This window comes from Acinonyx jubatus, chromosome B3, assembly GCF_027475565.1.
Source record: "Acinonyx jubatus isolate Ajub_Pintada_27869175 chromosome B3, VMU_Ajub_asm_v1.0, whole genome shotgun sequence".
In the NCBI taxonomy this organism is placed as follows: Eukaryota; Metazoa; Chordata; class Mammalia; order Carnivora; family Felidae; genus Acinonyx; species Acinonyx jubatus.
In genome coordinates this window covers 101,049,150-101,060,632 of record NC_069386.1, presented here as the reverse complement: position 1 = coordinate 101,060,632, position 11,483 = coordinate 101,049,150, and the positions used below count along the sequence as shown (strand labels likewise).

Here is an 11,483-nt window from a genome sequence, read left to right as displayed (position 1 = left end):
AACACATTAATTCTCCCCCAAATTGACATACAGTTTTATGCAATCCCTATCAAAAATCCTCTGCAAGGTATTTTGCAGATACAGATAGAATGATTCTGAAATTTATATGAAAAGGCAAAGAAACTTGAGTATCTAAAACAATTTTGAAAAAGAATTAAGTGGGAGGAATCACTCCCACTCCACAGGCAAAAAACAACACAAAACAAAGAAAAAAAGAAGAACATTGGCTTAAGCCTTTTGTCTCATACAAAAATCAACTCAAAATGAATCACAGACTTAAACATAAAATGTAAAAGTCCTTTTAGAATTTGTCTAGCAGGTTTTCAGTCATTATCAAAAGACCCCAGAATTGGTGGGGAGTGGGAGGGGGGGAATATAAAACTATAAAACTTCTAGAAAAAAATAGGAGAAAATCTTTGGGATCTAGGGCCAAGCAAAGGATTCTTATACTTGCATAATCTTATACAAGAAAAAATTGGTAAGTGAGATCCCACCAAGAATAAAAATTTTGCTCTACAAAATACCCTCTTAAGAAGATGAAAAGACAAGCCACAGAACTAGGAGAAAATACTTGCAAAGCACATATCCAACAAAGGACCAGAATTTAGAATATATAAAAACTCAACATTAAAAAACAATCTAGTTAGAAAACCAGCAAAAGGCATGAACAACATGTCATCAAAGAGGGTACACAGATGGCAAATAAGAACACAAAAAGATGTTCAACAATGTTAGCCATTAGGACAATGCCAATTAAGACCACAATAAGATACACTACACACCTTTCAGATTGGCTACAACAGAAAGCAGTAATAGTACCAAATATTGCCAAGGATGCAAAAACCTAGATCATCCATAGATTGCTTCTTGGAATCAAAAATAAAACAGCCACTCTAGAAAACAGTTCGGCAGTTTTAAATAAAACTAAACATGGAACTACCATATGACCCAGAAACTGTACACTTGGGCATTTTCCCCAGAGAATAAAACCTTATGTTTATGTCAAAAGCAATATACAAATTTTATAATAGCTTTATTTGTAATAGCCCCAAACTGGGAACAATCCAGATGCCTTTCAATGGGTGAATGGTTAAACCAAATGTGGTACATCTATACTATGAACTGGTACTCCACAATAAAAGGATGAATTACTGGCATGCACAGCTTCCAAAGAATCTAAATTCATTTAAAGGAATTTAGGGTATTCCTAACACTCAGGGAATTATGCGGAGTAAAAACAGCCAACGCTAAAAAGTCAAGAAGAACTTTATAATTTTATTTATACAACATTCTTGACATAACAAAACTACAGAGTTGGAGAACAGGTTAGTAACTGTCAAGAGTCAGGGATGGGAGTTGGGAAGAGATATGCATGACTATGAAAGGGCAATACAAGGGATCACGGTGGTGACAGAAACACTCTCTACCTTGACTGTATCAGTGAGATACCCTGGTTATGATAATGTAGTACAGTTTTGTAAGATGTTAACACTGGGAGAAATGGAGTCAAGGGCAGACAGGATCTCTCTATATTATTTCTTAACAAAGTATGTTAATCTAGAATTATCTCAAAATTAAAAATCTAATTTTTAAAAAAATCCTATGTCTGGGTAACTTGATTCTTCTCTTTTTGTATTTTATCTGTATTTTTGCTTACAATTTTTTACAAGTTCCTTTGAAAATATTAGTTTATTTGTGCATTTAAGAGATATTAAAAATATCTGATTATTTGACACAGTAATCCCAAGCTCAGAACATATCCTGAGAAAAAAATCCAAAATGCAGAGAAATTCATGTAACATTATTCATTAGCACAAAAGCCTGAAATAACTTTATACCCATCATCTAATGAGGGGTTAAATAAAATATATCCAAATGGTGGAATATTCTGTAACCAGTAACAATGTTAACAACAACAACAACAACAACAACAACAAAAATCAAAGATATGTTAAGATGAAAATGTTTAATATAATGGTAAAAAAAACACAAAAATGGAAAATTGTACATTAAATATGATTTCAATAATCTACAGTGATATGAATAAAATAAGGGAAATACTCCAAATGTAACCACAATACTCTCTAGGTGATAGAATCATGGGTAAGTTTTATTCTCCTCTCCTATATTCTTTTTGGTTTTCCACAATGAACTTACTTGTGGTATGGTCTTAGACTAGCTGTTATCCTTTCTAAGTCTTGGTATATTCATTCATAAAATGGAGATAATAATAGTACCTTCCACATATTTGGTATTACATCTAAAGTGCTTAACAGAGAACCCCATACACAATCAATGACAGATAAATGTTACTTATTTGACAAGCATATGTGTGTAGTACTTGTAATGTATGAGGCACTATTCTAGATCTTTCCAAATATTAACTCATTTAGTGTTCATAACAAGCCTCTGAGGTAAGTACTATTATTATTGAAGAGGAAACTGAGGCACAGAGAAATTAAATAATTTGCTCAAAATTATTCAGCTCATATATAGCAGAACTGGAGTCTGAACGCAGACAGTCCGACTCCAAAGTCTGTAACTATCAATCATTATACTATTTTGCTTTTGTTGGTTATTATTTTTTATGGCATAGAAGTAAAACCATGAGTCTGACCTAAAATAGTGGAAAAGGCAGAATTTTTCTAGAGATATATGGTTAATGACAACCAGCATGGGGAAAAGATGGTAAAGCAGATACTTTGCTCTACCAGAATGTTTATGTAGTTTGGAGTCCTGTAGTTTAAACTGGATATCATTCCCCCAATTCTAACCTATATGGTCTTGCATAAATTACTTAATCTCTGTGGCACAAATTACATAATCTGCAAAATAATCTGTAAAAATGTATCTATACTTCAGATTCATTGAGAGGATTACTGTAAATAATACATGCAAAGTAACTCTATGTAGTATACACTCAGCAAATGCTTGTTTCCTTTTCCTTTGTTAACATCGAAAACAGTGTTATTAAATAGGGCAGAACACATTCAGATAATCAAATCAAAATGTATGCCTCATGATAAATGGACCATCTTCTGATTATCACCAGCAAAATAAAATGGATGCATGGTATCTAAGTGGCTTAATGGACCATCTCTACTAACTAACACAAAGTTCCTGGAAAATGCCAAACTTACAGAGTGTGTAGTTACAGCATCCCTTGGAGCTTGAATACCCAGCATAAACAGCAAGTGGGTGACTCTTGGCAACACTGTTTACTTGATAAATACAGCAGGCATTATAAAAACATCCACTGGCAGAGTCATAGGACTTAACGTCAGAAGCAAATATACACCATCTGCTCTTTATGAAGCTTTATGAGCCAATAAAAATGGGGACAATAGATCACTGTATCAATATACAATCCCAATATAACAATACGGCTCAAGAGATACTGGGATACAACATCTGGAGTAAAAGAAAGGGAGAATGATCAAGTACAACTAAACTATCTATAATAAATCCAAACTAGTAGTATAGTATTACTTATAGCTGGGGACAGATTGGCAGGGAAATTTAACCAAAGTTTTGTGATCTGTAAGTTTCCTAGTCACAAGTCGGGGGAGGGGGTGACTTTCCCACACAAGACTTGCAGCTGATGGAAAATGGATTATCTGCCATAACACAAAATGTGTTTTACATTGATCATTTTTTTAACAGTCAAGAAATTTCATAGCCATGATAATTAGCAAAATCCTATATCTTGAAGTCTTGTATGCCAAATTTGTGAAAGTTGTCATGGAAAGAACATAGTCTTTGGAGTTAGATGGGGACTGGCCTACTGACTCCCCTCCTTAACATCAAGGTGACTTTGAGTAAGACATTTAAGCCCCTTTCATTCTCAATTTTATTCAGCTATAAAATAAAAAAATTACTTAACCATGGAGCATTGTTATAAAGATTACAGATTACATATGGAAAGGGCATATATCAGGTGCCTACTAAATCATAGCTGCTGTTAGCAGTAGTAGTATTCAACTTAAAGGAATGGAAAAGAAACTCTTTAAACATCAATGAACAATATTTCCTGTGACAGTATTTCAAAAAATGACACAAAGATCACCATCTTCCAAAACAAAAGTAGAATTAAAATGGAGTACTAAAGATGTTCAAATAACCCAGAAGGAGCAGGAAAGGAGAAACATAGGAACAAAAGACATGGAGAACAAACAAAAAAACAAATAATAAAATGGTTAACCTAAATCCAAACATATCAGTAATTACATTAATTTTACATGTACTTTAAAGATGAAGATTGTCACCTAAAAAGTAACAAAATAAAATGAACAACTTTATGTGTAATTTGAAATCTTACGTACAATGGGTAATTTTCTAGAAAAACATAAGTATCAAAATTGCTTCAGGCTTTTAAAAACCCCAGTAAATGAATAATTAAGAAAGAAACAGTATCAACAATTAAATTTGCCCTCCCCTAAAATATGAAAAAATAAGCTAATCTTTAAGGAAAAAATTAAATTAAATTAAATTAAAAAAATAAAGACGATGATTGTTAGAAGAAAAAATACAACTACCTGGCTTTATACTATGTATAAGAAACTCACTTCAAATATAGTGATACAAGAAGTGACACAAGAAGTGATACAAAAGTAAAAGGATGAAAAAAGTTATACCATGTGAGCACTAATGAAAACAACAGTGATAAAGTGACCATATGAATATCATGCAAAGTAACTTCAGAGCAAAGAAAATTATCAGAGATAAGGAGGGACATTATGCAGTAATAAAGAGGGTCAGTTCACCAAGAAGACATACATTTCTCAATGTACATGCAGTTACAAACACAACCTCAAAATACTTGAAGCAGTAACTGACAAAATTGAAAGAAGAAATAGAAAAAAAAAACCCATAATTATGTTTGGAGATTTCAACACGTCTCTGTAGATAATAGATAAAATTAGTAGATAGAAAATCAGTAAATATATAGAGTACTGAGTGCCACCAGTAAATCTAAAAATATTCAGAAAACAGTAACACTAAAATACATATTTTTTCATGTGCACATTGAATATTTATCATTTATTTAGAAATAAACCTAAACAAATTTAGAAGAATTGAAATCATGCAAGCAAGTTCTCTGACCATAACAGAATTAAACTAGAAATCAGTAACTGAAAGATAATAGAAAAATCCTCAAAAACACTTGCAAATTAAACAACACACTTGTAAATAATCAATCCCTGGTTCAAAGAGGAAATCTCAAGGAAATTTTTTTTTTAATTTAAACTGAGTAAAAGTGAAAAATAAAACACATTAAAATTCGTAGGATGCCTCTAAAGCAGTTATAGGGAAATTTATATCATTAAAAGCTTACATTAGAGAAGAAGAAAGATTTCAAATAGATAAATCTGAGGTCCTACCTTAAGTAACTTGAAAAGAATAGCTAAATGAAACCATAGCAGGCCAAAGGAAGGAAATAATAAAGAGCAATAATCCATGAAATTGAAACAGAAAAACAAGAGAAAAAATTAGTGAAACAAATAGCTGATTATTTGAAAAGATAAATAAAACTGATAGACCTCCAACAAGACACAAAGAAAAAAACAGAGAAGACACAAATTATCAACACCAAGAATGAAAGAAGGGATATCATCACAGACACACAGACATCAAAAGGATAATAAGGGAATAGTACGAACTATGCCTATAAATTTGACAACTGACATGGAATGGACAAATTTTCCCCAAAACACAAATTAATCACAAGATGAAATAGATAACCTGAACAGTCCTATAACTATTAAGATATTAATAGTTAAACACCTCCCCCAAAAAATAATCTTCAGATCCAGATGTCTTCTCTGGTGATTTCTACCAAACATTTAAAAAGGAAATTATGCAAATTCTATAAATCTCTTTTAGAAAGTAAAAGAGCAGAGAACACTTCCCACCACCTTATGAGGCCAGAGGCCGTTACCCTGATACCAAACCAGACAATGAGAATAAAAGAAAATTAAAGCAGTTAGAGAGGGAGGGAGCCAAACCATAAGAGACTCTTAAAAACTGAGAATGAACTGAGGGTTGATGGGGGGTGGGAGGGAGGGGAAAGTGGGTGATGGCCACTGAGGAGGGCACCTGTTGGCATGAGCACTGGGTGTTGTATGGAAACCAATTTGACAATAAATTTCATATTAAAAAAAAATAAAAGAAAATAAAGACCAATATTCCTCATGAAAACATAGATACAAAATTTCTCAACAAAATATCAGTAAATTGAATCCAAGCAATACATAAAAAGAATAAAATACTATGACCCAGGGGGATTTATCCAGGGAATGTAAGTCTAGTTCAATTTTAAAATTTCAGCAATAGCCAGATTATGGAAAGAGCCTAAATGTCCACCAACTGATTAATGGATAAAGAAGATGTGGTTTATATATTCAATGGAATACTACTTGGCAATGAGAAAGAATGAAATCATGCCATTTGCAGCAATGTGGATGGAACTGGAAGGTATTATGCTGAGTGAAATAAGTCCGTCAGAGAAGGACAGATATTACATGTTTTCATTCATATGTGGATCTTGAGAAACTGAACAGAAGACCCTGAGGGAACAGAAGGGGAAAAAAAATAGATACAAACAGAGAGGGAGGGAGGGAGGCAAACCACAAGAGACTATTAAATACAGAGAACAAACTAAGGGTGGATGGGGGCATGGGGGAGAGGGAAAATGGGTGACGGGCATTGAGGAGGGCACTTGTTGGGATGAGCACTGGGTGTTGTACATAAGCCAATTTGACAATAAATTATATTCATAAAAAAACTATCAACTAGAAAAAAATAATAAAACTCAATCATGTCATCCATCATGTTGATGTCCTAAAGAAGAAGTATCACATGATCATATCAATTGATACAGGAAAAGCATTTGAAAAAACTAACCACTGTGATAAAAACTCTCAGCAAACTAGAAATACAAGGGAACTTCCTCAACCTGATAAAAGGCATATGCAAAAAACCTACAGTTAACATCATGTTTAATGATACAAGCTGAATGTTTGATACTAGGATAAGGCAAGGATGTCCACTCTAACTAGTCCTATTCAGTCAGGAAACTTAGCCAGTGCAATTGGCAAATAAGTAGAACGTGATATATCTACGCAATAGAATACACTCATCAAGAAGAAGGAACAAACTCCTAATGCATGCAACAAACAGAATGTTTGCACATTCTGCAAAAGCACAACAGAATGTTTTGGGGTGGGGTGGTGCAACCATCTGTACCCTGAGTGGGGGTGCACATATTACATGGCTTAAAAATCCACAGAACTATATATATTAAAAAAGTATATTAATTTAAGAAATATTTTTTAAAAACAGAAGAACATCAAATTGGTAGCATCATTTTGACCAAATTCCTTTGGGTTCAATAACTGTATTACAATGACAATGCTGTGAGTGTCCAGAATCAAAATGCAGATTTGGATACAACATAATAGTGTGGACATGCACTTGACTGAGTTATACTTCCTGGCCTACAGCAAAGAGGCAGATCACAATCCTTACTCAGTATTTGTTTACCTCAGAGAATTTTATAGCAGGAGTCTAATTTATCATAAGTAAGATTGCCTGTCTACATGGCTACTCCTTAATGATATGACTTGCCAAATCAAATCAGATTTTATGATCAATATTCTTCATAATAGAGTGAATCCAAGTTAGCCAAAAGAGTCAGTTTTCCTCAATCTACTAAATTTTATTTGCTATGTTTTATTCTCCAAAAACTGTTTATTAATAGACATCTATAATACAAATGATCAGAAACTCCCTGTCCAGATATCAACTACAGCCCACTGTCTCCATTAGTACTTTCACTATGCCAGAATGTAATTGGACTTAAGAGCTTATGTCTGCCAACTTTTTCTAAATATAGTGCTTTCAAGCTTTATACAAAATGTGATGCTTGGGCAGTTAGTACTTTGCTTTTTCTTGCTTGGAAATCATTGACAGGTATGGAAGAAAAATCTTTGAGCAGAGTAAAAGCAAACTGATATTGAAAAGGCTCTAGAATAGTATCATTTCCAGAGACATTTACTCATTCATTTATTCAATCATTCATTTATTCAACAAAACATTGTAATAATGATGACTTGGACCTAGTAGTAATAATGCAGATTGGAAGAAGTAGATAGGTTTTAAATCCACTTTGGATGTAGAGTCAAGATTTGCTGACTTAGGGAGAGTTGAAGGAAAGAGGAAAATCAAGCATAACTCCTATACTTTTGGCTTGAACAACTAAGAGTTTGGTAGTGCCATTTACCGAGAGGGTTAACACTAGAGGAATATTAGGTTTGTGAGAGAAAGAAACTCAGTTTTGAACACATTATGTTTAAGAAGTCGGACATTCTAAAGGGAAGAAATGGCAAGTAACTGGATATGTGAGTAAGAAGCACAGGTCATAGGTCTAAGTTAGACTTAACCAGGGAATATATTAAAATATCAGAAAAAAAAAAGTATGAGTAGGAAAAAAAGAGCACAGGACTGAACTCCAAGGTGTGCCAACATTTAGATATTAAGTGTGGGAGGAGTAACCAGCAAAAGAGGTTGAGAAAGAATGGCCAGTGATGTTGGAGGAAACACAGGAAAATCTAGTGCTTTCAAAGCCCAAAGTGTTGGCAGATGAAGAGGATGATCAACCAACTAACAACTGGAGTGGCTGATGCTGCTCAAAAGTTCAATCAGATGAGGGCAGAGAACAGTCCTCTGGATTGGCAACATGGAAGACATTGACAACCTTTAAGGAGATCAGTTTTAGTGAAAGGAAACCAGTTTTAGTGGAGTGCTGGCACAGAAACTTGCCTAGAGTTACAGTACAGATAAGAAGTAAAGAAGCAGAGATAGTAAATATAGATAATGCATTCCAAAAGTTCAGCTATTCAAGTAAACAGACAAGTGGGGTCAAAGGAAAGTTTTTCAACATGCAAGATCTTAGAGAATATGTATATGCTGATTGGAACTGCCAGCCAAGAGAGTGAAGCTGGTGATGTAGGAGAGAGTGGAGGCAAAAGAAGGAACAGAGTTGTTAAGAAAGAGGCAGGTGATCTTTGATAGGAGGGAAGGCAAAGATTAGTACACGTACCTAGTTAATCCTTGCAAGGCAATAATTAGGATACAGTACCTATAATGTGGCTCCCCAGATTAAAGACTATGTGTAACACCCAGCCTGGAAAGGGTCCACTCTTTTCATCTCATGCCATTGTGCTATCTTGAGGGCAGCTGGCCCAATAAGCCCAGTATCCCTGCCTCCAAAGGGTAGTAATTGGATGAGGAAGGGAGGCACATTCAAGAAAATCTGTCCCACTGTGTACTCTGTTTCATGCAATGGATCAGGAAACTGATTCTATGTGAATAATATAATGCTACCAGAGGTTTTTTCTCTCCACCTAAAACTCTATGGAAACTTAGAGGAGACCATAGTTTAGCTTGTAGCATACCTACCAATGAAATCTATCAGCAATACAGGAAGATTTACACGTAAGAATGGACTGTTTCAAATATGTTGGTGGTAATCTTGGGCTGGCTTGGTTGTGAGGTATGCTGAGATTGCTATGGTGGACAAACTTGAAACTGGGATATAAGTTTCCCCACAAGGACAAGAGGACTTAAAAAAAAAAAGGCTATAGCTTGCCAGGCACACAGCACCTTCAGATTATTAAAGAAATATCCCTTTAGGTAGCAGATTAACTCCAGGCATCACCTATGGGTGGAGTTTCACTCTGATAGCATCCCAAAGGTGGTTCTTATTGCAATGTTCAATTACAGGGCTGGACTACACCCACAGAATGAACATTGCAGATCTTCAGGTGAGCAGGAGTTTGGCAAGCAGGAACTGATGTTGACTTGACATAAGCCACCAAGAGCACAGTGCCAGGATCCAGGGCTATATGCACCAGTTATTTCCATGGAATCCTATGAGATCTCGGTAGTGAATACTGGCAATGAATTTAAGCTTGTTGGACAATCCTGCTGACTCTACAGAGATTTCTTTTTATCCCTCACCACCCTTCAACTACAGTTAAGCCCTGATAAGAATTTGTTTTTACTAAGTGAATTTAGAGTTATTTTTTGCTGGAGAACTGGGTGGCCTTTTCTATCAAATTGAAAATAGTCATTCTCATTTTACCATAAAAATTTATACACACACACACACACACACACACACACACACACACACCAACTAGCAATGAATTGAAAATATTGAAAATAGGCCAGAATATATTCTAATTTAGGGTGTAGGAACAGAGCAGGGAGCTATCATGTAATCAAATCATTTGACTCCTAAACCTCACCAAATCTCTTACAGAGTCATTAAGAAATTTCTGTAAACTCACAAGAATGCCTCCAGAGACACACCAATGACAGTATGCACACAATTATAAGTCACTTAGCAGAGTCAGCATCTCTCTGACCATGAACACTAAACCCAAGATTAAACACCATTCCACATTAGGACGATCCTAAAAGCAGCTGGGATCTTCCACTGGCTTCAGAGCTGAAGCTGTTGCTGAATGCATCCTGTGAGGTACCACAGAGCTCATGCTCAAGCAATTCTACATGTTTTTAGGGACCTCAACATGACATCAAGTTTCATCCCTAACTGAGTGAGGCTAAAATAACTCTTTCTGTTTGCAGAACCTACTACAGATCTTACATTTTCCTTCTTGAGTTTCTTAACCCTCCTTGGTGTTAAATTTCATTTGTGGTTGGTATATGGTTCTTTCTTGGTAAATCAGTTGGTAAAATTGTGTCCCAAGAGCATTTTTTTTCCCTCCCTGGCCATCTCTCAATGTCTACTCTTCTCTAAAAGTCTTTGTCCATTTCTCTCTCCCACAAACTGAAGACCTACTGGGAGATACGGAAGAACCATTTTCTCTTGGCTAAAACTTGAACTTATCATACACATTACATGTGTGCCCTTACATAAAGTTTTCTCTATGTGGCAATTTACTATATTAGGAGTAACTCATGTTCAACTTTCCCAGGACTTTTGATGAAGATTAAGGAAGAGATGATAGTGGGCTAGAGCAGGGAAGAACACTGAGAAATATGGTTTATCCACATAGACACCGCTAGTTTGCCCTAGAAAGGCAGAAACAATGACTGAGACCAGGGTCTGAAGATGGAGACTCACTTATACAGCAAGGACTAAATATTAGAAGAATAGAAATCAGGACATGTGTGCTGCTGACCATGGTCCTGAGAAATATTTGCCTACTAGACCTTATTACTTTGGCTAATCCTGAGATACCGGTGACTCTTGTTCAACTCTCTTCAGGATTTCTGAACCAGGTGAGAGAAGAAGCAGTGGTGGGAGGGAATGTAGAGGCTCTTGGAAAGGCATAGTTATTAACTGACTCCCAGGGAGGAAGAAAAGACTTTCTGGACAATATTTTCAATGAACCATAATTGCCAAGAAAGAAACCACCAACTAAACTTAAAAATCAAAATTTGAGAGTGACTAA

General features: G+C 35.2%; 1 non-coding gene across 1 annotated transcript; it reads left to right on the top strand.

The window, feature by feature from the left end:
* Positions 1-285: 285 nt before the first annotated feature.
* LOC113601612 (U7 small nuclear RNA) lies at positions 286-346 on the top strand. The gene has a single exon (XR_003422905.1). It is a non-coding gene; the product is annotated as a U7 small nuclear RNA (small nuclear RNA).
* Positions 347-11,483: the final 11,137 nt, after the last annotated feature.